The sequence below is a fragment of the Narcine bancroftii genome, chromosome 9 (assembly GCF_036971445.1).
Source record: "Narcine bancroftii isolate sNarBan1 chromosome 9, sNarBan1.hap1, whole genome shotgun sequence".
Taxonomy (NCBI): Eukaryota; Metazoa; Chordata; class Chondrichthyes; order Torpediniformes; family Narcinidae; genus Narcine; species Narcine bancroftii.
The window spans coordinates 67,691,578-67,713,723 of NC_091477.1; the positions used below are offsets into that span (position 1 = coordinate 67,691,578).

A 22,146-nucleotide genomic window follows, 5' to 3' on the forward strand; every position below is an offset into this window, starting at 1 on the left:
CCCCATTGTGGAACTGCACACTGACTGATGTGACTTCCCCAGTGAAGGCAAAGAGCATAAAGGGGGAAAGGGGCAAGGGAGGGACCATCCGAGCATTGGACAGAAGGTGCACAGGACAGGGGGTCCTGGTAGTGGTTGATCCCAATTTAGGTATGGCAGGTTCTGTTGAAGAGCTGAAGGACTCGACTCCTGAGGGTGTAGACTGCAGCTGTGAGGTACTGATGGTGGGGTGAGCAGACATTTAAGATGGTAGGTGTTGAGGTTCAGTATTTATAGTGCAAGGCTTATGGAGGCAGCAGACTCCATTTCATTGTGTTCTTGCAGATGGTGGAAAAGCCTTGAAGTGCCAGGAGGTGATCCAGTCACCAGAGAACCATAGAGCACCCCAGCACAGAAAATAGCCCTTCGCCATCCAGTCCATGCCAAACTATTATTTGGCCTAGTTCCATTTACTTGCACCCAGACCACTTCCATCCATGTACTTATCCAATCTTCTCTTATGTATTGAAATAAAATCATCATCTAGCACCTCAGCTGGGAGGTGTTTCCCTCTCTCACCATTTTCTGAGCAAAGAAGCTCCCACTAATGCTCCCCTTAAACATTTCACCTTTTACCCTTAACTTATGTTCTCTCGTTCTTGTCTCACGCAAACCTTTTGAAGATATTTACACTATCTATACCCTTCATAATTTTGCATATCTCTATCAAATCTCCCTTCAATCTCCGACAGTTCAGGAAATAAAGTGCTAACCTGTTTAACCTTTCCCTGGAACTCAGTTCCTCAATTCCAGGGAACACCCTTGCAAATCCTCTCTGCACACTTTCATTCTGCTTGATATCTTTCCTGTAGTTAGGTAACCAAAACTACTCCTAATACTCCAAATATTGCCTCACCAATGTCTTGTACAACTTCATCGTAACATCCCAATTTCTGTATTGAAAATTTAGATTTATGAAGGGCAATGTGCCAAAAGCTCTCTTTAGGACTCTATCTACCTGTTACGCCACTTTGAAGGAATTATGCACCTTCTCTGAGATCCCTCTTTTCTACCAAGCTCCTTTGTTTACTGTATACGTCCTATCCTGGTTTGTCCTTCCAAAGTGCAACAACTCACATTTATCTGCATTTAGTTCCATTATTCCTGCTTTGAAAACCTCCCTCACTGCCCACTGCGCCTCCAATCTTCGTGTTCATCTGCAAACTTGCTGATTTAATTTATAGCATTATCATCCAGATCATTGATATAGATGACAAACAATAGATCCAACACTGATTCCTGAGAAAGACCATTAGACTCAGGCCTCCAGTCAGAGAGACAACATCTACCACTACTCTCTGGCTTCTACTGTATAGCTAATGTCCGGTTCAATGTACTACGTCATCCTAATTACTGAGCTACTGAACCTTCTTGATCAACCTCCCATGTGGGACATTGTCAAAGGCCTGAAAAAGTTAATGTTGGCAACATCCACTTTCTTTCCTTCATCAATTTTCCAGTTAACTTCTATAATTGGTTGAACATGACTTATCACACACAAACCCATGTTCTCTATCCCTAATCAGTCCCTGTCTATTGTGACAGAGTATGTAGATATGTATTTGGGAGATAAATTGGGAAAAGTTTGTTAGAGTAGGACACAGACAAACATTTTAAAACAGATCTTATTTGAAATACTGGAGCTCTGCCCCATCCTAGACATATCGAGGCCAAAGTCTTTGCAAGAGCTTTGGAGAATGCCCAAGAGTCTTCACTAATGAATTGTTGTTTACAAATAGGCAACAGATGAAAGAGCTTTTGGAGCCACATATTGTCTAGAGTGGAACTTGCTATTCTAAGAGGGTCATGTGGTTTTGCAAGTAGAGAGAGTCCAAAAGGCTTTCTCTCAGAGAGAGACATACAGAGATCACTTCTACAGTGTCACCATCAGCAGCATCAGCTGGGGCTAGAACAGGACAAGCTGGCAAGCTTGTGGAAAACCCCATGTGGAAAATGGGTTGTAAGTGTTTAATTCAGCCTGGTCAAAGCCCTTGTGGTTCATGCAAGAGGAGAGGACTGGCTATCTAATGTTTCACTTGGAATAAGTGAAACAAAAAGGCACTCTGTGGCGACCTGAAAGAAAGTGGTTATCACCTGGAGAACCCTGAAGAGGGGCAAGTTTTGTCAGCAAGACACTGAAGTGGCTGGGTGTCCATCATACAAGATATCTCTCTCTGAAAACTAACAAGAACCTAAGTCTGGTGAACTTTATAAATGTTAAATTCTGTGCACAGTATAAGAATCATCGACAACCAGTGAACTTGGAGGAATGAGAAGTGAGATTGGACTGTGAACCATAGAACTTTTCTGAACTTACACGCACATTACATATGTGCGCTTAGAAATAGAAGGGGGTTAAGTTAGGTTAAGTAAGTCAATAGTGATAAGTTAAAGTTTGATTCTATTTTCATGTTTAAAGATAATTAAAAGCAATTTTTGTTTAAGTAACCATTTGTCTCGGTGAATATCTATTGCTGCTGGGTTTTGTGGTCCTCTGGGCTCATAACACTATTCAAGTACTTTGTATATCCGATCTCTTAGAACACCTTCTAGTACCTCGCTCACTACTGATGCCAAACTCACCAGCCTGTAATTTCCTAGATCATTCTTCGAGCCTTTCTTAAACCACATCCTCCAATGCTCCAGTACCTCACCCATGACTAAGGACATTTTAAATACCTGCAATTTCTGCATGGGTGTCCTCGAGGTGCAAGGGAATATTTTGTCAGGCACTGTGGATTTACTCTCTTTTATTTTACCACAGTCACCTCCTCAATATTTTCACGAGAATGTTGGCGGGATTTCAGGGTCCGAGCTACAGGGAAAGGTTGTTTAGACTGGGGCTTTTTTCTCTGGAGCGTAGAAGATTGAGAGGGGACTTGATAGAGGTGTTTAAGATTTTAAAAGGGACAGACAGAGTAAATGTGGATAGGCTTTTTCAATTAAGAAAGGGGGAGATTCAAACTAGAGGACATGGTTTAAGATTGAAGGGGGAAAATTATAAGGGGAACATGAGGGGAAATTTCTTTACGCAGAGGGTGGTGGGGATGTGGAATGAGCTTCCGGCAGACGTGGTCGAGGCGGGATCATTGGTTACATTTAAGGAAAGACTGGATCGTTACATGGATAGGAGGGGACTAGAGGGGTATGGACCGGGTGCTAGTCAGTGGGACTAGGAGGGTGGGGATTTGCTACGGCATGGACTAGTAGGTCCGAACTGGCCTGTTCTGTGCTGTAAGTGGTTATATGGTTATATATATAGTTAATCTCTATTTGGGTCCATGACATCGCAGTTTTGCCTCACTTCTATAGATTCTGTGTTCATCTCCCAAATAAACACAGAATTTGGGGCGGAACAGTTGGTGTAGCGGTTAGCACAAAGCCTTTACCGCGCTAGTGATCGGATCCAAGTTTCAAATCCTGGGCTGTCTGTAGGGAGTTTGTACGTTCTCCCCGTGCCTGTGTGGGTTTTTCCCGGGGGCCCTGGTTTCTTCCCACCTTTGAAGCATACTGGTTAATTGGTATTAAATTGGGCGGCACAGACTCGTGGGCCGTAACGGCCTATGCTGTATGTGTAAATTTAAAATATAAACATTTTAAAAATAATAAATTTTAAGATCTCCTCCACCACCCTCATCTCTTTTAGCTTCCTGCATGCATGGTCACGGATTTTCAAGAAGTCCAATTATGTCCCTCGCAATCTTTTTGCTCTTACTATATCTGAAGAAGCCTTGGTAATTTCCTTCAACTTGTCTGCCAGTGCTAGCAGATACTTTTTTTTAACCCTCAATTTCCTTCTTTCTTGCATTTCCTGTGCTCCTCAAGAACGTTGTTTGTTACTTGCTGTCTATACCTGCTCTGCACCTCATTCTTCTTTACCACAAACTCAATATCTCTCAATAACCAAGGTTCCTTATGCCTGTTAGTTTAACCTTTAATCCTGACAGGAACATAAAAAGAAAATACTCTCAAAATTTCCCCTTTGAAGGCCTCCCACTTACCAAGCACACCTTTGGCAAAATAGAACCTGCCCCGATGCACACTTTTCAGATCCTCTCTCATTTAGGAGCTCCCCAACTTCCTCCACCTCCAGGCACACGTTGCCTCCTTTATCCTTAAGCAGCCCCACCTTCACTCTCGGCAGTGGAGGAAAAATGTTAGTTGGCTTCAGTTCCTCAGAATTCAAACTGTCTCATCTGGTTATTGCTGGAAAGTCCATGATTGGCAGTGGCAGTGAATATCCTGGCTGTAGATCCTCCTTTGGGCAAATTGCGCTTCTCCCTTATCCCCATAAGAAAAGTTGACCTCTTAAAAAAGGAGTATTTATATAGGACATCCCATCCTCTCCAGGGGAGATTCATATCCAGAAGTAGATGTTGTTTATGCTCAGTTACTGAGTCGACTCTTTTGCAGCAGATAATCCCCAAATAGCAAGTGGAGCTGAATGACCAGTTAATATTTTACTGGGCATCTGGACAAGGATGAAAGTGGTCATAAATCCTTTCCAAATGTGGTTGTGGATAAAGTATGTGGTCATCTTCATTTAATGTCTGATCTGCTCATCATAAACACATTGGTTTCTGATGCAGGGTCTCAAACCAAATTGTCAACTATCCCTTTGCTTCCACAGATGCTGTTTAGTGAGTTGAGTTCTTCCATACAACCATGTGTAATCATATAACAACTACAGCATAGAAACAGGCCAGTTCAGCCCTTCTAGTCCATGCTGAACACCTTCTCTCACCTAGTCCCATTGACCCACACCCAACCTATAACCCTCCACATCTCTCTCATCAATGTACTTCTCCAACATTTCCTTAAATATTAAAACGTTCATCTACCACTTCAGCCGGAAGCTCATTCCACACTCCCACCACCCTCTGAGTGAAGAAATTCCCCTCATATTTTGCCTAAAATGTTCACCCTTCAATCTCAATCCATGTTTTCTTGTTTGAATCACCTCCACTCTCAATGGAAAAAAAAGCCTGTCCACATTTACTCTATTTGACCCCTCATAATTTTAAATACCTCTCTCAAATCACCCCTCAGTCTTTTACGCTGCAGGGAATAAAGTCCCAGCCTGCTCAATCTTTCCATGTAACTCAAACCCTGAAACCCAGGCAATATTCTTGTAAATCTTCTCTGCACTCTCTCTCTATTCTGTTTATATCCTTCCTATAATTTGGCAGCTAAAATTGCACACAATATTCCAAATTTGGCCTCACCAATACTTTATACAACTTCAACATGACATTCTTGTATAAAGATGTTGTTTTATTGTATTTTTCTGTTCAATATTTATTGGTTTTGGAGGGGGGGTGGGAAGGGGGAGAGGGAGGGATGGGGAGAAAAGAGAGAAAATGTCACTGGACATATTTAAAGAGATACATCTATCAATATTTTGGTTGATATCGTTCATAGTGTGATAAATGAAGAATGACACCAAAAAAAATGACATTCCATCTCTTGTAAAAAGGCCAACATACAAAAAGCTTTCTTCACCACCCTATCTACATGTGACTCCACTTTCAGGGAATTACGTACCAGAATTCCTAAATCCCTTTGTTCTTCTGCACTCCTCAATTGTCTACCATTTAACATGTATGTCCTATTTTGATTAGTCCTACCAAAATGTAGCACCTCATATTTATCAGTGTTAAACTCCATCTGCCATATTTCTGCCCACTCTTCTAACTGTCCTAAATCTCACTGACAACAACACCACCAATCTTGTAACATCTGTATACTTACTAATCTAATTTAGCACCCTTTCATCCAGATCATTAATATATATGACAAACAAAAATGGACCCAGTACCGATCCCTGATGCACTCTACTAGTCACCGGGCTCCAATTTGACAAACAATTTTTCATCACTACTCTCTGGCCTCTCCCATCCAGCCATTGTTAAATCCATCTCACTACTTCAACATTAATACCTTTCGAACTAACCTCTTATGTGGAACCTTATGGCCTCTTACCGAGTTCTATGTCTAAATTTAAATTTAAAGTTAAAATAAAAGTTGAGGCCAGCGGTGATCAGCCATGGAGCAGGATTGAGGGGTTGGGTGACCCCTGTCTTCTTGAGTATTCTGTGCATGTCCCCAACTTTTAACCTCATTCTCTGGCACTGCTCCTTTAAACTTTCCTCGTATCCTAAGCTTTTGTACTTAAAAACAAAACAAAACTGGTTGTGCAAGACTTGGATATGTTCAGCACATTGGTGATCTCTGTGGCTACTTTCAGTGCAGTGGAGGTTCACCAGAATTACTTCTATGGTTTATCTCTTGCTCGATTTTTTGTTTTGTCAAATAGATAAATCGCACACACTTAGAAGATCCTTTCAATCATTTTCCCATCTCCGGTTGCTCAAAGGTCAACATGAGCCACCCTTGCATGGCCGGTGTGATTTCCACATCAGTTGCCCAAACGGCAACTTTCTACTAAGTAATATTGTTGCCTAAAAGGTGGCTGAAAATTACTACCTCCCCACGACATTCCAAAGCACAACTATCAATAACACAACCAGCAACATCCTGGGAGTCACTGTTGAGGTAAAGTTTCAAAACCACTCCACACCTTCATGACACCAAGAAGCATTGAATAGGGCAATAGTTCTCAACCTCTTTCTTTCCACTCGCATCCCACTTTAAGTAATCCCCATGCCATCGGTGCTCTGTGATTAGTAAAGGATTGCTTAAGGTAGTATGTGAGTGGGAAGGGAAGGTTGAGAATCGCTGCTCTAGACCCAATTGTTACTGAAATATTTTGTTTGAGAAAAATTGTCATTGGCCCATTTTCTTTGGAGTTATGAAACCGTGCACATAATGAGTCAATTAGGGACCATTAAAACAGTGGTTTTCAAACCTTTTCTTTCCACTCACGTACCACCTTTCGTAACCCCTTACTAATCACAGAGCAGCTATGGCATAGGGATTATTAAAGGTGGTATGTGAGTGGAAAGAAAAAAGTTGAGAACCACTGGGTTAAAGAGTTAGATTGGATATGCGTATCTTTCTTTGAGCATTGTAATGCACTGGAATTATTTGTTGTCTGGTCCCTTCACCTTTGAATCAAATATTTTATTTCTCAATATCAAAGACCTGAATAGAATTGTCTTGTATGTTGGTGGAGTTTTGGGGAAGCTGAATCGTCCTCTTCTGATTTCTTGCTGAATGTCACCATGTAACTAAATGGAAGGGAAAGTTAAAAGTTAGCCTGGAATTATTACAGACAGGATATATTTTATCATTGTAGCTGCTGTAATACCTAGGGGGTAGTGCAGTTACAGTCTTTAGAACCATAGAACACCACAGGATACAAAACAGGCCATTCATCCCTTCTGGTCTGTGCCAAAACATTACTCTACTAGACCAATTGACCTACATCCAGTCTATAACATTCCAGTCCTCTCCCATCCATGTATCTATCCAATTTATTGTTAAATCTTAAGATTGAGCCCACATTTACCATGTCAGATGGCAGCTCGTTTCACACTCCCACCACATAGTGAGTGAAGAATTTCCCCCTAATGCTCCTCCTAAACCTTTTCCTTTTCACCCTAAAGCCATGTCCCCATGTGTTTATCTCTCCCAGTCTAAGTGGAAAGAGCCTACTCACATTTACTCTATCTATACCTCTCATAATTTTGTAAACCTCTATCAAATCTCCCCGCATTCTTCTACGCACTAAGGAATAAAGCCCTAACCTGTTTAATCTTTCCCTGTAACTCAACTCCTGAAGACCCAGCAATATCCTAGTAAATCTTCTCTGCACTCTTTCAATCTTACTGATATCCTTCCTGTAGTTAGGTGACCAGAACTGCACACAGTACTTCAAATTTGGCCTCAACAATGTCTTACACAGTTCAACCTTACCTAACAACCCAACTACTATAGTCAGTACTTCGATTTATGAAGGCCAAGATGCCAAAAGATTTCTTTACAATCCTATCTACCTGTGACATCACTTTCAGGGAATTATGCATCTGTATTCCCAGATCCCTTTGTTCCTCTGCACTCCTCAGTGCCCTATCATTTACCTTGGTTTATCCGTCCAAAATGCAACACCTCAGAATTATCTGAATTAAATTCCATCTGCCATTCAATGGCCCATTTTTTCCAGCTGGTCCAGATCCCTCTGCAAGCTTTGAAAACCTACCTTCCTGTCCACATCGCCTTCTATCTTAGTGTCATCAGCAAACTTGCTGATCCAATGTATCACATTATCATCCAGATCACTGATAGTTTTTTCATCTTTCAGTGTGCTTCAGCAGGGTCCTATTGTCTGCCCATCCCATCCCATAACCCCACGTATATTTAAATTGCCCATAGAATGGTAATGGCAAGGAGTTTCTTTTCATGTTGAAGATCTACAGATCCCACAACCAAGATGATGGTGCCCATGCACTGCTGTGAGGCTTGTGAGTTTATGGTCAAAGAACCATTGTGTACCTGAGAAAGCTTTCAGTGACAGGGTTAATATCTGGGAAGATTGCTCAATCTAATCTTTGACCAAGCAATTGACAAGAGGCTTCAAGGGATTGTAAGTTCATGCTGAAAAGTGGAAGCATGAAGTTGAATACAGTTTATTAACCTAGATAGAACTGACAGGAGATTGAACTGGAAGACAAAACAGGTACTCCATTTAACTTAAATGTATTGCAAAATTCCGCATTGGAGCCTTGCTATTCTAGGCATTGGTCATAGAGCTGTTTAGCATAGATACTGACCTTTCAGGCTGAATTATACATGTTCCTCTTCTCATAACAGTTTCCTTAAACCTTCCCCATTCTTCAACCTGTCCAGTCATTGAGAGGCCATAGCAACCACCCCCCCCCCCCACCACCTTCTCATCTTCAGGCTACTGCTTGAGAGCCAGGCTGCTGTGGCACCCAGAGTCAAGTACTCACTCAGAGCCTTGAGTATGGCAAATTCCATGTGAGTCAACTGGTTTCAGTCATACATTATGTTTGCTCAGGCCAAGGAGAAACTCTAGAGGGTTGTTAACTCAACCTGAGACTTCAAGGACATCTACAACAGGCGGTGTCTTAAGAAAGCAGCCTCTATCCTCAAGGACCCCCACCACCCAGGCCATGCCCTCTTCACTCTGCTACCAAAGGGGAAAAAGTTACAAAACCTTAAAGATATGCACTCAGTGGCACAATGGCACAAGGTCAGCTTCTTCCCTGCTGCCATCAGGGGATCAAAGAACCAAAGGCTTACTTTGACTTTTCGAGCACAATTATTATTTTTTTTTGTGAGGAGATTTGTATGAATGTTTTCACTGTGATGTTGCCACAAAACAATGAATTTTGTGACATTCTTGACAATAAATTATGATTCTGCTTATTCCCACTACTTCTTGCCTCAAAGACCATTTGACGGAAATGAGTAAAATGAGAGAAAGTTCAGCAATCTGAAATGCAAATGATTTAGAACTATAGCACAATTACAGCACGGCAGCAGGCCACCTCGGCCTCTCTGTGCCCAACCATTTTTTTTGCCTAGTCCCACTGACATACATTTAGCCCATAGCCCTCCATACCCATTCCATCCATGAACCTGTCCAAATTCTTCTTAAATGTTAAAACTGAGCCTGTATTTACCACTTCAGCTAGAAGCTCATTCCACACTCCCACCACTCTATGTGAAGAAGCTCCCCCTCATGTTACCCCTAAACTTTCCCCCTTTCACCCTTAACCCATGTCCTCTGGGTTGCATCTCACCTACCCTTAGTGGAAAAATCCTATCTACATTAATTCTGTCTTTCCCCCTCATAATTTTAAACACCTCTTTCAAATCTCCCCTCATTCTTACATTCCAGGGAATAAAGTTCTAACCTGTTTAACCTTTCCCTGTAACTCAGTTCCTGAAGTCCATGCATTATCCTAGTAAATCTTCTTTAAATTCTTTCTATCTTATTGATAGCATTCCTGTAGTTAGGTGACCAAAATTGCACGCGATACTCCAAATTTGGCCTCACCAATGTCTTATACAGCATAACATCCCAATTCCTGTACTCAATACCTTGATTTATGAAGGTCAAGATGCCAAAAGCTTTCTTTACAACCACATCCACCTGTGATGCCACTTTCAGGGAATTATGTATCTGTATTTCCAGATCCCCCGTGTTCTACCACACTCCTCAATGCTCTACCATTCACAGTGTATGTCCTTTCTTGGCTTATCTTTCCAAAATGCAACAACTCACACTTGTATTTTCTTTCTTTTCCTCTTTCCACATATGCTACCTGACTGTTGAAAAATGTTCTAAGTTCCTTTACCTGTATTTTTGTGTCTTTTTTTTACACACTGCTGGTCAGGGAATGCAAAACTAATGCAATGCAAAAATATGCTGGAGAAATGGAGCAGTTCCCTAGGCCTGAGATGCTGATTTCCCTTTATTTCGATGGATGATACGTGGCCTGCTGAGTTTCACCAGCAATTTTGTGTCTTGTACTCAACCCTAGCATCTGCAGACTTTCTTGTTTTTGTGGATATACATGAGAGATTGTTCAGGAAACCAACACTGAAGGACACATTTAAAAAGTGCAAGTCACAAAGGTGTTGGAGAAACTCAGCAGGAGACGTAGTATCTGTGGGAAGTAAAAATGTTTCGGGCCTGAGGCCTTCATCAAGGTATGAGCACAAAACAATCAAGCACCTGAATAGAAAGGTAGGGGGGAAGAGGGGGTGGGGTGGATAAAAGGTCATAGATGGATACTCGTGAGCCGGTAGAATGAAAAAAGCTGAAATGTGACAGGGGGAGGGTGTAGCTTTGAATGGAGAGGGATGAAAGTGGAGAGCTGGAAGAAAGGAAACAGATGGATAAGAAAAGAGGGTGTCTTGGGGGAAGTGGTTCACAGAAACTCAAGAAACTTTCCCTAACTTAAGGAGACACTAATGAAGTTCCTGTTCACAGTTCCATTCTGAGTTTGGCAATTGATACTTGTGGTTAGAATGTAACTTCACAAACTTCTCATCTGCTAGGATCCATCTCCAAATTCTGTTGTACATTGTCCTGTAATTGGTTGTTTACCACATCCATCATGTGGTTTTTGCTACCTTTTAGGTCCAAGATTGTGATGAGCAGGTACCTTGATGGATGATTCTTGATTGTCAATCAATATATGTTTTAAATAACTAATGAATAGAAATGTAAAAATATCACTGCAATCTTCCTCCAGTGGTGACTTGGAGACTGGTCCCTGGAAAAATAAATACTATTACAATGCCAGAAATCAGGATTGGGTTTCGAATCCCGTGCTTTCTATTAGGAGTTTGTGTGTTCCCCAGTATTTGCTTGGGTTGTCCTTGGGGGGTTCCGGTTTCCTCCCACCATTCAAAGTGTGCTGGGGTTGTAGGTCAATTGGGTGTAATTGGGCAGCATGGGCTCGTGGGCTGAAAGGGCCATTTAAATTTTAATATTTAGTAAGAGGCAGGAGGGACTCAACAGATCAGGCAGTGTGCTTGTAGAGAAATGGTCAGTTAATGATTTGGTCCGAACCAAGAGACTCTACCTGGATCATTGACTGACCAGTTCTGTCCATAGATGCTGCCTGATCCATTGAGACCCTCTGGCCTCTCATTGTAATCCTTAGGGAATGCAGGGCAGTCTCGAAGTGCCCACAACTGATAAAATGATGGATATGATCTTAGAAATGCAAAAGATTCTTACACTGATTGAATGCAGGGGTAATATTTTCCCTGGTATGGGTATGTTTCTAAAATACCAATGGACATCTGTTTAAAGTGAGTGGAGGAAGGTTTAGGGGAGATGTCAGAGGTATGTTTTTAACCCAGCGAGTGGTGGGGGCCTGGAATGCATTGCCAGGGATGGTGGTGGAGGTTGGTACAATAGGGATATTCAAAAACTTTTCAGATAGGCTCATGGATGTAAGGAAAATGTTGGTGTGAGGTAGGGAAGGATTGGATTGTTGCAGAGTAGGTTTACATAGGTTAGCACAACTTTGTGGGCTGATGGGCTTGTACTGTCCTGTAATGTTCTGTGGTCAAAAGAAGCCGTCAGTCATTCAATTTCTGCCCCAGAGGATACTGAATTTTGGAATTTTCTGATGGAAGGCTGTGGAGGCTTGGTCACAATCTATTGAGGAAACAGGCCAATAGGTTTTTAGACATTAAGGGAATTGAATGGTGCAGGGTTAGTATGGGATAAGATCGCTGAGGTTAAAGATCAGTTCTGGTCTCTTTGATTGCTAGATCAGGTCAGATGAACTTTAAGGGCTTTTCATGCTTCTAGTCACCATCGAGGTATGGACCAAACTCTCCAGCTGAGTGCCCAATGCCACTGCAGGTTTATACTCTCCAACACTAACTGTCTGGTTGTGCCTCAAAACTATAGCACAGAGGTAAATGGAAGTTTAACATGCCTGTCATGTTAATGACAGAATCTCTCCCTTCCTTCTCTGTGACTAGAGAATGGTGGTGACAGCAGAATTCCCTTGTGACCAGCCAAGTACTGAACTGGCTGATGCTTCAACGGGGCTTCAAGAGCTGGCCTTGAATTGTGCCCTCCGCCCCTACCCCATGGCCAGTGATTAGCAAATGGCGCGCAGGTTAACCCTGGGGGGTGGGGGGGGAAGAACCCAAGTTTTCGAAGTTGACTGCCAGCAGTGCGAGTCTTCTTTCAACTGAGGGGAGGCTTTCTCGTGTCCACACTGAATGTTCACTGATCCTAATCAATGCTCACAGTTCAGTGCTTTCGGAAAGCTGGTAAAATAAACTGTGATTCCGTATGAGATAAAATACAGGTTAAAAAAATGGCAGAAATATTCTGTCTCGACACCCAAGCTTCTACTCTGTGCTTGATTAAAGAGTTTACACGGCATCAAAAATTTGGGCAGAAACCATGAGCACTATACAGTGGTTCTCGTGGCCTCCAAGTCCCTGAGAGCTTTCAGCTAATAAAATATTTTTTGGAACATGCTCTCTATTCTAATGTGGGAAACACAACGATTGTTCAAAGCTCCTAAAAAGAAAGCAGTGTGATAAGGATGGAATAACGGATTATCGGGTGGATGGACAGATTCTGTAAGATCCATCGTTCACTCTGAAAGATTGCCGTGGGATTTTATTTGGGAATGGTGGAGGGGAGGAGAGATACAGTGAACCCTGCAGGGATGAAATGGGCATCACAGTGGTACAGATGCCTTACACCTCCGACAGACCAGGTTCAATCCAACTCTCCCACGCTACTTGTGTGGCATTTGCACAGTTTCCTTTTGACCACTTGGGCTTTTTGTGACTACTCTTGGTCTCCTTCTGTATGCCGATTGGTAGGTAATTGGCTGCTTTGAAAGGTCCTGGTGCGTGGATGGGCGGTTGAATCTAGGGGAATTGAAGGGACCCTGTAAATAATTGGTAATGAACTAATAATGTAGTCCATATGTACAACATTGGTTTGGGATCCCTCCCATATTGTGACGTTGAAGCTTTTGGATTTTAATTTTCCTTACTCCCAGTCTGCAAAATAGCATCAAAGTGAGGTATAACTGAAAGCGAATGCGAGGATGAGGAAGGAGGATAAGCGTACTGAGCGTGGAAGAAACAAATAGGTGTTCCTTGTATGTCCGAGGGGAGGAAGGAGCCCTCCCTTCAAGTGGTGCCCAGGGCACATGCCATGGCCTCCATACCCTAGATTCGCCCCTGCAGTAAGATGAGAAGGGAGAATTGATATTGGGTAATGAGAAAATGGATGAGGTTTTGAATGACTACTTTGTGTTGGTCTTCACGGTGGAGGACACGCCCAACATGCCAAAGATTGATGTTTTGGATGTGATGGGAAGTGGGGACCTGGATGTAAAAGCTATCACTAAAGAGGAAGTGCTAAAAGGAAGGGAACTCTAGGCCAGTTAGTTTATCAAATGTAGTTGGGAAAATGCATGAAATTACCATTAAAGAAGAAAAACTGAGGCATCTGGAGCAAAATGGATCCATCAGGCAGACGTAGGATGGATTCAGCAAATGCATGTCCTGTTTGACAAACTTACTGGATTTCTCTGAAGATAGAATGAGTGTGGTAGATAGAGGAGAGCAGGTAGAGGTTTCAGAAAGTTTTAAGATAGCATTCAATAATGTGCTGCATAAAAGACATACAGAAAATAAGGATGCATAGAGTTGGGGGTGATGTATTGGCATGGATAGAGGATTGGGTAACCAATAGAAAGCACAGGATTGGGATACAGGGGTGCTTTAATGGTTGTCAATCAGTGTTGAGCGGTGTGCTGCAGGGGTGTATGGTGGACCCGCTACTGTTCACGATATACATAAATGGAAGAGGGGACAGAGTGTGGTGTATCCAGGTTTGCTGATGACACTAAATTGAGTGGAGAAGCAAATTGTCCAAAGAATAGGGAGAGTCTGCAGGGAGATATAGATAGGTTAAGTGAATCGGCAAGGGTCTGGCAGATGGAGAATAATGCTGGTAAATGAGGTTATCCACTTTGGAAGAAGAAATGGAAGATCGGAGAAAGCAATTGCAGAAGTGTCTGCCATGCAGAAGGGCTTGGGAATGCTTGTTCAAGAATCATAAAAGGTTGGTTTGCAGGTGCAGCGGCTCATCGAACAGCAAATGGAATATTGGCCTTCATTGCTAGAGGGATTGAGTTTAGGAGCTGGGTGGTTTTGTGGCAACTGCACTAGGTACAGATGAGGCCACATCTGGAGAACTGGGTGCAGTTCTGGTCTCCTTACTTGAGGAAGGATGTACTAGCTTTGGAGGCAGTCCAAAGGAGGTTCACCAGGTTGATTCCAGAGATGAAGGGTTTGGTCTATGAGAAGAGATTGAGTCATCTGGCGCTGTACTCGCTTGAATTTAGTAAAATGAGAAGGGTTCTTTAGAAACATATAAAATTATGAATGGCATAGATAAGTTAAAGTTGCCCCCATTGGTGGGGGAGACCAGATTTAGGGGACATAGTCTCAATTCATGGTAGTAGATTTAGGATGGAGATGAGGAGGTACTGCTTTTACCATAAAGTGGTGAATTTAAAAAAAAAAATAGGGAAAAGTGGATCAATTGGGATAAATGAGTGTTCCCTCCACTTTTTAAAATCTATGAAAAAGATCTGATTCAATAATCAGACAGAATGGCAGGAGGTTCTGTAGCCAAGACAGAGACATGGAATGGTACAGGTACTCCCCGACTTATAAATGTAATAGGGATGGAAGGATCAGTCATATCTCGCAATGGACATAATTCGAAATTTTGCCCACGTGTCGAGTACAGAAGTCTTAAAGCAAAACTTTTAATCAAATGTTGTATTTTACAAACTATAACATGTAGAGCCAAAATGTGCATAATTACCTTGTTAATCACCATTCTGGGGTCTCAAGGCTGGACACAGCCATCTTGATTCCTGTGCGCAAGCATGAATCTTTGGTTGGCACATGCGTGGTTGGTTTGCGGAATTGGAGTTCGGTTGGCGCATGCGCAAGAGTTAAAGGTGAGAATTCAATATCATCAGAATGCTTAACTCTCGCACATGCACCAACTGATCTCCAATACACGAACCCGCTGTGCATGCACCAACAGGAATCAAGATGGCCATGCCCAGCCTATGAACGCTGGGATGCCGACTAACAAGGTAAGTACACACATTGTGGCTCTTACATGCCCTGTAACCCTGTCATAGTTTGTTAAATACAACAGAAACTGTGTAAATATTGTATTTTTTCTTATATATATATTTTAAAAATTTGGTCATATGTGCAGACGGATGAACATCGAGTAGGTTGTAAGCTGGGGTGTACCTGTATATTGCCTGTGTCAGGATGTCTCCGGTGAAGAAGTCAGCATTTTTAAAAGAGAGGGTAAGTAGCCACATCAGGTTACACACCGATACCAATGATGCAGGAAAGGAATGAGATGAGGTCCTACAAAATTAATACAGGGAGTTGGGAAGAAGGTTAAAAATAGAACCTCCACATTGGTGATCTCTGGATTACTATCATTGCCACATGCCAATGAGAATAGGAACAAGAGGTTGGAGCACATGGACATGTGAATGAACAGTTGGTGCAGAAAAGAAGGTTCAAAGTTGTAAACAATCAGGATCTCCTCTGGAGCAGAGGTTACCTGTTCAAGTTCAAGTTTATTATCAACCGATTGTACAGGTACGACCTGATGAAACGGAGTTCTCAGTTAGTCAGTGCAAACACATACAAACACACATCCAGTCATAACAATATTTATCAAAGCATCTGATCCAGATGAAGTACCCGGCCAAGTATTAAAAACCTGTGCTGTCCAATTTACCAATGTATTCACATACGTATCACTCTGGCAGGTACCAACCTATTTCAAACAATCATTAATTGAACCAAGAAGAGTGTAGTAACTTGCTTAAATGACTATTGACCGGTAGCATTTACATCAACGGTAATGAAGTGTTTTGAGAGGCTGGTGATGAAGCAGATCAGCTCCTGTCTGAGTGGTGACGTGGATCAGTTCCAATTTGCCTATCATAACAACAGGTCTACAGCGGATGCCATCTCACTGCCTCTACACAAAGCCCTGAAAACACCTGGACAGCAAAGATGCAGACATCAGAATGCTGTTTATTGACTACAGTTTAACAATTAACACCATCATCCTCTCAAAACTGATCAGCAGACTCCAAGACCTGGGATTCAATGCCCACTGGATTTCCTCACCTCCAGACCACAATCAGTGAGGATTGGTAAGAACATATCTCCTCCACAATCTCCATCAGTACCGGATCACCACAGGGCTGCATTATTATTGGCCCCCCTGCTCTACTTACTTTACACCTTGAGTATATGGCTTGGTACAACAATAACACCATCTACAAATTCGCTGATGATACCACTATAGTGGGTAATATTAAAAAGGGGCAGGGTCAGTATACAGGAAGGAGATTGAAAACATGGCTGAATGGTACACCAATGGAGGAGTCACGTGATGGAGTATGGGCCGGTCAGGGAACTCCAGCCCTCTCCGGAAAAGTTGAAAAAAAACACACAAAACACAAAGGTACAAGAATAAAAATTAAAACAAAGGAAATGTAAAGGTGAGAAGAAAATGGCAGCGAAGAGAGAAAAGTCAAAAGCAACGGGAAGAAGAGAAGAAGAAAGAACGTCGGAAGAAGAAGGTGAAGGCCTTACCTGACCGAGGAGGCCTGCCGCGGAGAGAGAAGCCCACTCCCTAAGGTCGGTGGAAGTCCCGAGCTCGGGACTACAAAAATGACTCGCGGAGCCGAGTAAAAGTGCGCAACCGCGCATGAAAAAAAAACACACTGACGGGAGGGGGGAACAGCTGAGGAGTCGATCTCCACAGCTGAGAGTGACAGCTGCAACACAGCAACAGGAAGAGAACACAGAAAACAACGAGAGCAAGAAAGAAGAGAGCAAAAAGAAAACAAGGAAACAACAGATGACCAACCCAGAGGAAGAAGAAGAAGAAGAACATAGAGAAATGGAAGAAGAAGGGAAAGGCAGGACAATGGATATTTTTTTAAAAGAATATATGGAATCAGTAAAAGAATGGCAATTACAAGAATTTAATGAAATAAAAAGAAGAATTAAGAGTGCAGAAGAAAAAATGAATAAAATAGATATCGTCATATCAGAGATAGGAAAAAGAGTGGACAATGTGGAAGAACGAGAAATAATCGTAGAAATGGAAGTAGAGGACTTAAAAGAGAAATTAGAAGAATCTAATAAAAAAGTTAAAGAGGCACAAGAGCTGTTAGCTCAGAAGATAGATATAATGGAAAACTATAATAGAAGAAATAATATAAAGATAGTGGGCCTTAAGGAAGATGAAGAAGGCAAGAATATGAGAGAATTTATAAAAGATTGGATCCCCAGGGTCCTAGGAAGACCAGAATTACAGGAAGAAATGGAAATAGAGAGGGCACATAGAGCACTAGCCCCGAAACCACAGTCGCAGCAAAAACCAAGATCCATTTTAGTAAAATTCTTAAGATATACAACATGAGAAAATTTATTGGAGAAAGCAATGAAGAAAATAAGAGAAGACAAAAAGCCACTGGAATACAAAGGTCAAAAATTGTTTTTCTATCCAGACATAAGTTTTGAACTCCTGAAGAAGAGGAAGGAGTTCAATACAGCAAAAACGATCCTATGGAAAAAAGGATATAAATTTATGTTAAAGTACCCAGCGGTACTTAAAATAGTTATTCCAGGGCAACAAAACAGACTATTCTCGGATCTGGAGGAAGCACGAAAATTTGCAGAACAACTACAAAACAAGCAGAGAGATGGAGACATGTCTTCTTCTTTGGCTTAGCTTCGCGGACGAAGATTTATGGAGGGGGTAAAAAGTCCACGTCAGCTGCAGGCTCGTTTGTGGCTGACAAGTCCGATGCGGGACAGGCAGACACAGTTGCAGCGGTTGCAGGGTAAAATTGGTTGGTTGGGGTTGGGTGTTGGGTTTTTCCTCCTTTGCCTTTTGTCAGTGAGGTGGGCTCTGCGGTCTTCTTCAAAGGAGGTTGCTGCCCGCCAAACTGTGAGGTGCCAAGATGCACGGTTTGAGGCGTTATCAGCCCACTGGCGGTGGTCAATGTGGCAGGCACCAAGAGATTTCTTTAGGCAGTCCTTGTACCTTTTCTTTGGTGCACCTCTGTCACGGTGGCCAGTGGAGAGCTCGCCATATAACACGATCTTGGGAAGGCGATGGTCCTCCATTCTGGAGACGTGACCCATCCAGCGCAGCTGGATCTTCAGCAGCGTGGACTCGATGCTGTCGACCTCTGCCATCTCAAGTACTTCGACGTTAGGGATGAAAGCGCTCAAATGGATGTTGAGGATGGAGCGGAGACAACGCTGGTGGAAGCGTTCTAGGAGCCGTAGGTGGTGCCGGTAGAGGACCCATGATTCGGAGCCGAACAGGAGTGTGGGTATGACAATGGCTCTGTATACGCTTATCTTTGTGAGGTTTTTCAGTTGGTTGTTTTTCCAGACTCTTTTGTGTAGTCTTCCAAAGGCGCTATTTGCCTTGGCGAGTCTGTTGTCTATCTCATTGTCGATCCTTGCATCTGATGAAATGGTGCAGCCGAGATAGGTAAACTGGTTGACCGTTTTGAGTTTTGTGTGCCCGATGGAGATGTGGGGGGGCTGGTAGTCATGGTGGGGAGCTGGCTGATGGAGGACCTCAGTTTTCTTCAGGCTGACTTCCAGGCCAAACATTTTGGCAGTTTCCGCAAAGCAGGACGTCAAGCGCTGAAGAGCTGGCTCTGAATGGGCAACTAAAGCGGCATCGTCTGCAAAGAGTAGTTCACGGACAAGTTTCTCTTGTGTCTTGGTGTGAGCTCAATGGAGACATGTAATGAGAGTAAAAATGACCACGAACTATATGTATGTGTGTATATGGGTATATATATATGTATATATAAATATATATATATATATACATATAAATGTGTATGTATTTTACCCCCTCCATAAATCTTCGTCCGCGAAGCCAAGCCAAAGAAGAAGAAGAAAGAACATGAGTGTATCCGTATTTAGAGGAAAATATATAGAGTATAGATAAGCATTAATAAGGGAATGAAAGGGAACAGAGGAAATAAGGAGGGAATTAAAAGAGTGACCTTTGTTATATATGAAAATTGAAATCTTTTCCGGGGGGGGGCTGGGTGGGGAGGAGTTACGGTCACTGCGAAATCAGTTGACGCTTGCGAGTGAATTCGCAAATCCAAATGGAGAGGGGAGATGTGGTTGCCCGACAAGGGATAAAGGGCAACTCAGGAGGGGGAGGGGAGAATGGGGTTAAAGAAATTTTAGATAGGAGAATAAGGGAAATGTTTGATGTTTTAGAAATGTTGTCTTATAAAGTGTTCAAAACAAGAAAGCAGAAATGGAAAAGAAGGAAAGGTGATGATGAGGAAACGGAAAGGGAAGATAAAGTATGAATTGGCTACGTTGAACTATATGACTTTAAATATTAACGGAATACATAACCAAATCAAAAGGAAGAAACTGCTAAATTTACTGAAAAAAGAAAAAATTGATATAGCATTTGTGCAAGAAACACATTTAAATGAAATGGAGCATAAGAAATTAAAGAGAGATTGGGTAGGACATGTAACAGCAGCGTCATAAAATTCAAAAGCTAGAGGAGTAGCTATATTAATCAATAAAAAGGTACCAATTAAAATAGAAGAGGAAATAATAGATCCAGCAGGGAGATATGTAATGATAAAATGTCAGATATATTTGGAGTTTTGGAATTTACAGAGCCGTTGTCATACCCACACTCCTGTTCGGCTCCGAATCATGGGTCCTCTACCGGCATCACCTACGGCTCCTAGAACGCTTCCACCAGCGTTGTCTCCACTCCATCCTCAACATCCATTGGAGCGCTTTCATCCCTAACGTCGAAGTACTCGAGATGGCAGAGGTCGACAGCATGCTGAAGATCCAGCTGCGCTGGGTGGGTCACGTCTCCAGACCATCGCCTTCCCAAGATCGTGTTATATGGCGAGCTCTCCACTGGCCACCGTGACAGAGGTGCACCAAAGAAAAGGTACAAGGACTGCCTAAAGAAATCTCTTGGTGCCTGCCACATTGACCACCGCCAGTGGGCTGATAACGCCTCAAACCGTGCATCTTGGCACCTCACAGTTTGGCGGGCAGCAACCTCCTTTGAAGAAGACCGCAGAGCCCACCTTACTGACAAAAGGCAAAGGAGGAAAAACCCAACACCCAACCACAACCAACCAATTTTCCCGCAACCGCTGCAACCGTGTCTGCCTGTCCCGCATCGGACTTGTCAGCCACAAACGAGCCTGCAGCTGACGTGGACTTTTTACCCCCTCCATAAATCTTCGTCCAAGAAGCCAAGCCAAAGAAGAAAGAAAAGATATTCACCTAACGAAGAAGATCAAAAATTTATGCAAGATATTTTTTTGAAGATAGCAGACATGCAAGGGAACATATTAATAGGAGGGTATTTCAACCTTAATTTGGATTCAAATATGGATAAAACTGGGAAAAAATTAACAGAAAGAACAAAGTAACCAAATTTATAATTAAATCGATGCAAGAAATGCAACTTTTGGATATATGGAGGAAACAACACCCAAAGGAAAAGGAATATTCATATTATTCGGGTATACATAAAACATACTCAAGAATAGACCTATTTTTTTTATCAGCTCGTATGCAAGACAGAGTAAGAAAAACAGAATATAAAGCTAGAATATTATCGGACCACTCACCCTTGATATTGACAATAGAGTTAGAGGACATCCCTCCAAGAATGTATAGATGGAGATTAAACTCCATGGAGATTAAAAGGCAGGATTTTAGAGAATTAATTGAAAGACAAATTAAAATGTACTTTGAAATAAATACGGAATCAGTGAAAGATAAGTTTATACTATGGGACGCAATGAAAGCGTTCATTAGAGGGCAAATAATAAGTTATGTAACCAAGATGAAGAAGGACTATAATCAGGAAACAGAGCAGTTGGAAAGGGAAATAGTAAATATAGAAAAAGAATTAGCAATGAATGAAGACACAACTAAAAGAAGAGAATTGGCAGATAAAAAAATAAAATATGAAACACTACAAACATATAAGGTGGAGAAGGACATAATGAAGACAAAACAGAAATATTATGAACTAGGGGAAAAAACGCACAAAATTCTAGCATGGCAGCTTAAGACAGAACAAACTAAGAGAATGATATTGGCATCAAGGAAAAAAGACAAACAAATCACATATAATCCAACGGAGATTAATGAAAACTTCAGAGAATTCTATGAACAATTATACCAAACTGAAAATGAAGGGAAAGAAGACAAAATAGATGAATTTTTAACTAAAATTGAACTACCAAAATTACAAATAGAGGAACAAAATAAATTAACAGAACCATTTGAAATAGTAGAAATACAAGAGATAATAAAAAAACTACCAAATAATAAAACACCAGGAGAGGATGGATTCCCAATAGAATTCTATAAAACATTTAAAGATTTATTAATTCCTCCCCTCCTGGAAGTAATCAACCAGATTGACAAAACACAAAGCTTACCAGATTCATGCAAAACAGCAATAATTACAGTAATACCAAAGACAGGGAAAGATCCACT

At 41.9% G+C, this 22,146-nt stretch overlaps 1 protein-coding gene across 3 annotated transcripts in view; it reads left to right on the top strand.

Annotated features, from left to right (window-relative positions):
* LOC138742229 (glypican-5-like) overlaps positions 1–22,146 on the top strand; it is a 641,419-nt gene that overhangs the window by 128,166 nt on the left and 491,107 nt on the right. The gene's annotated exons all lie outside the window — the stretch shown is intronic.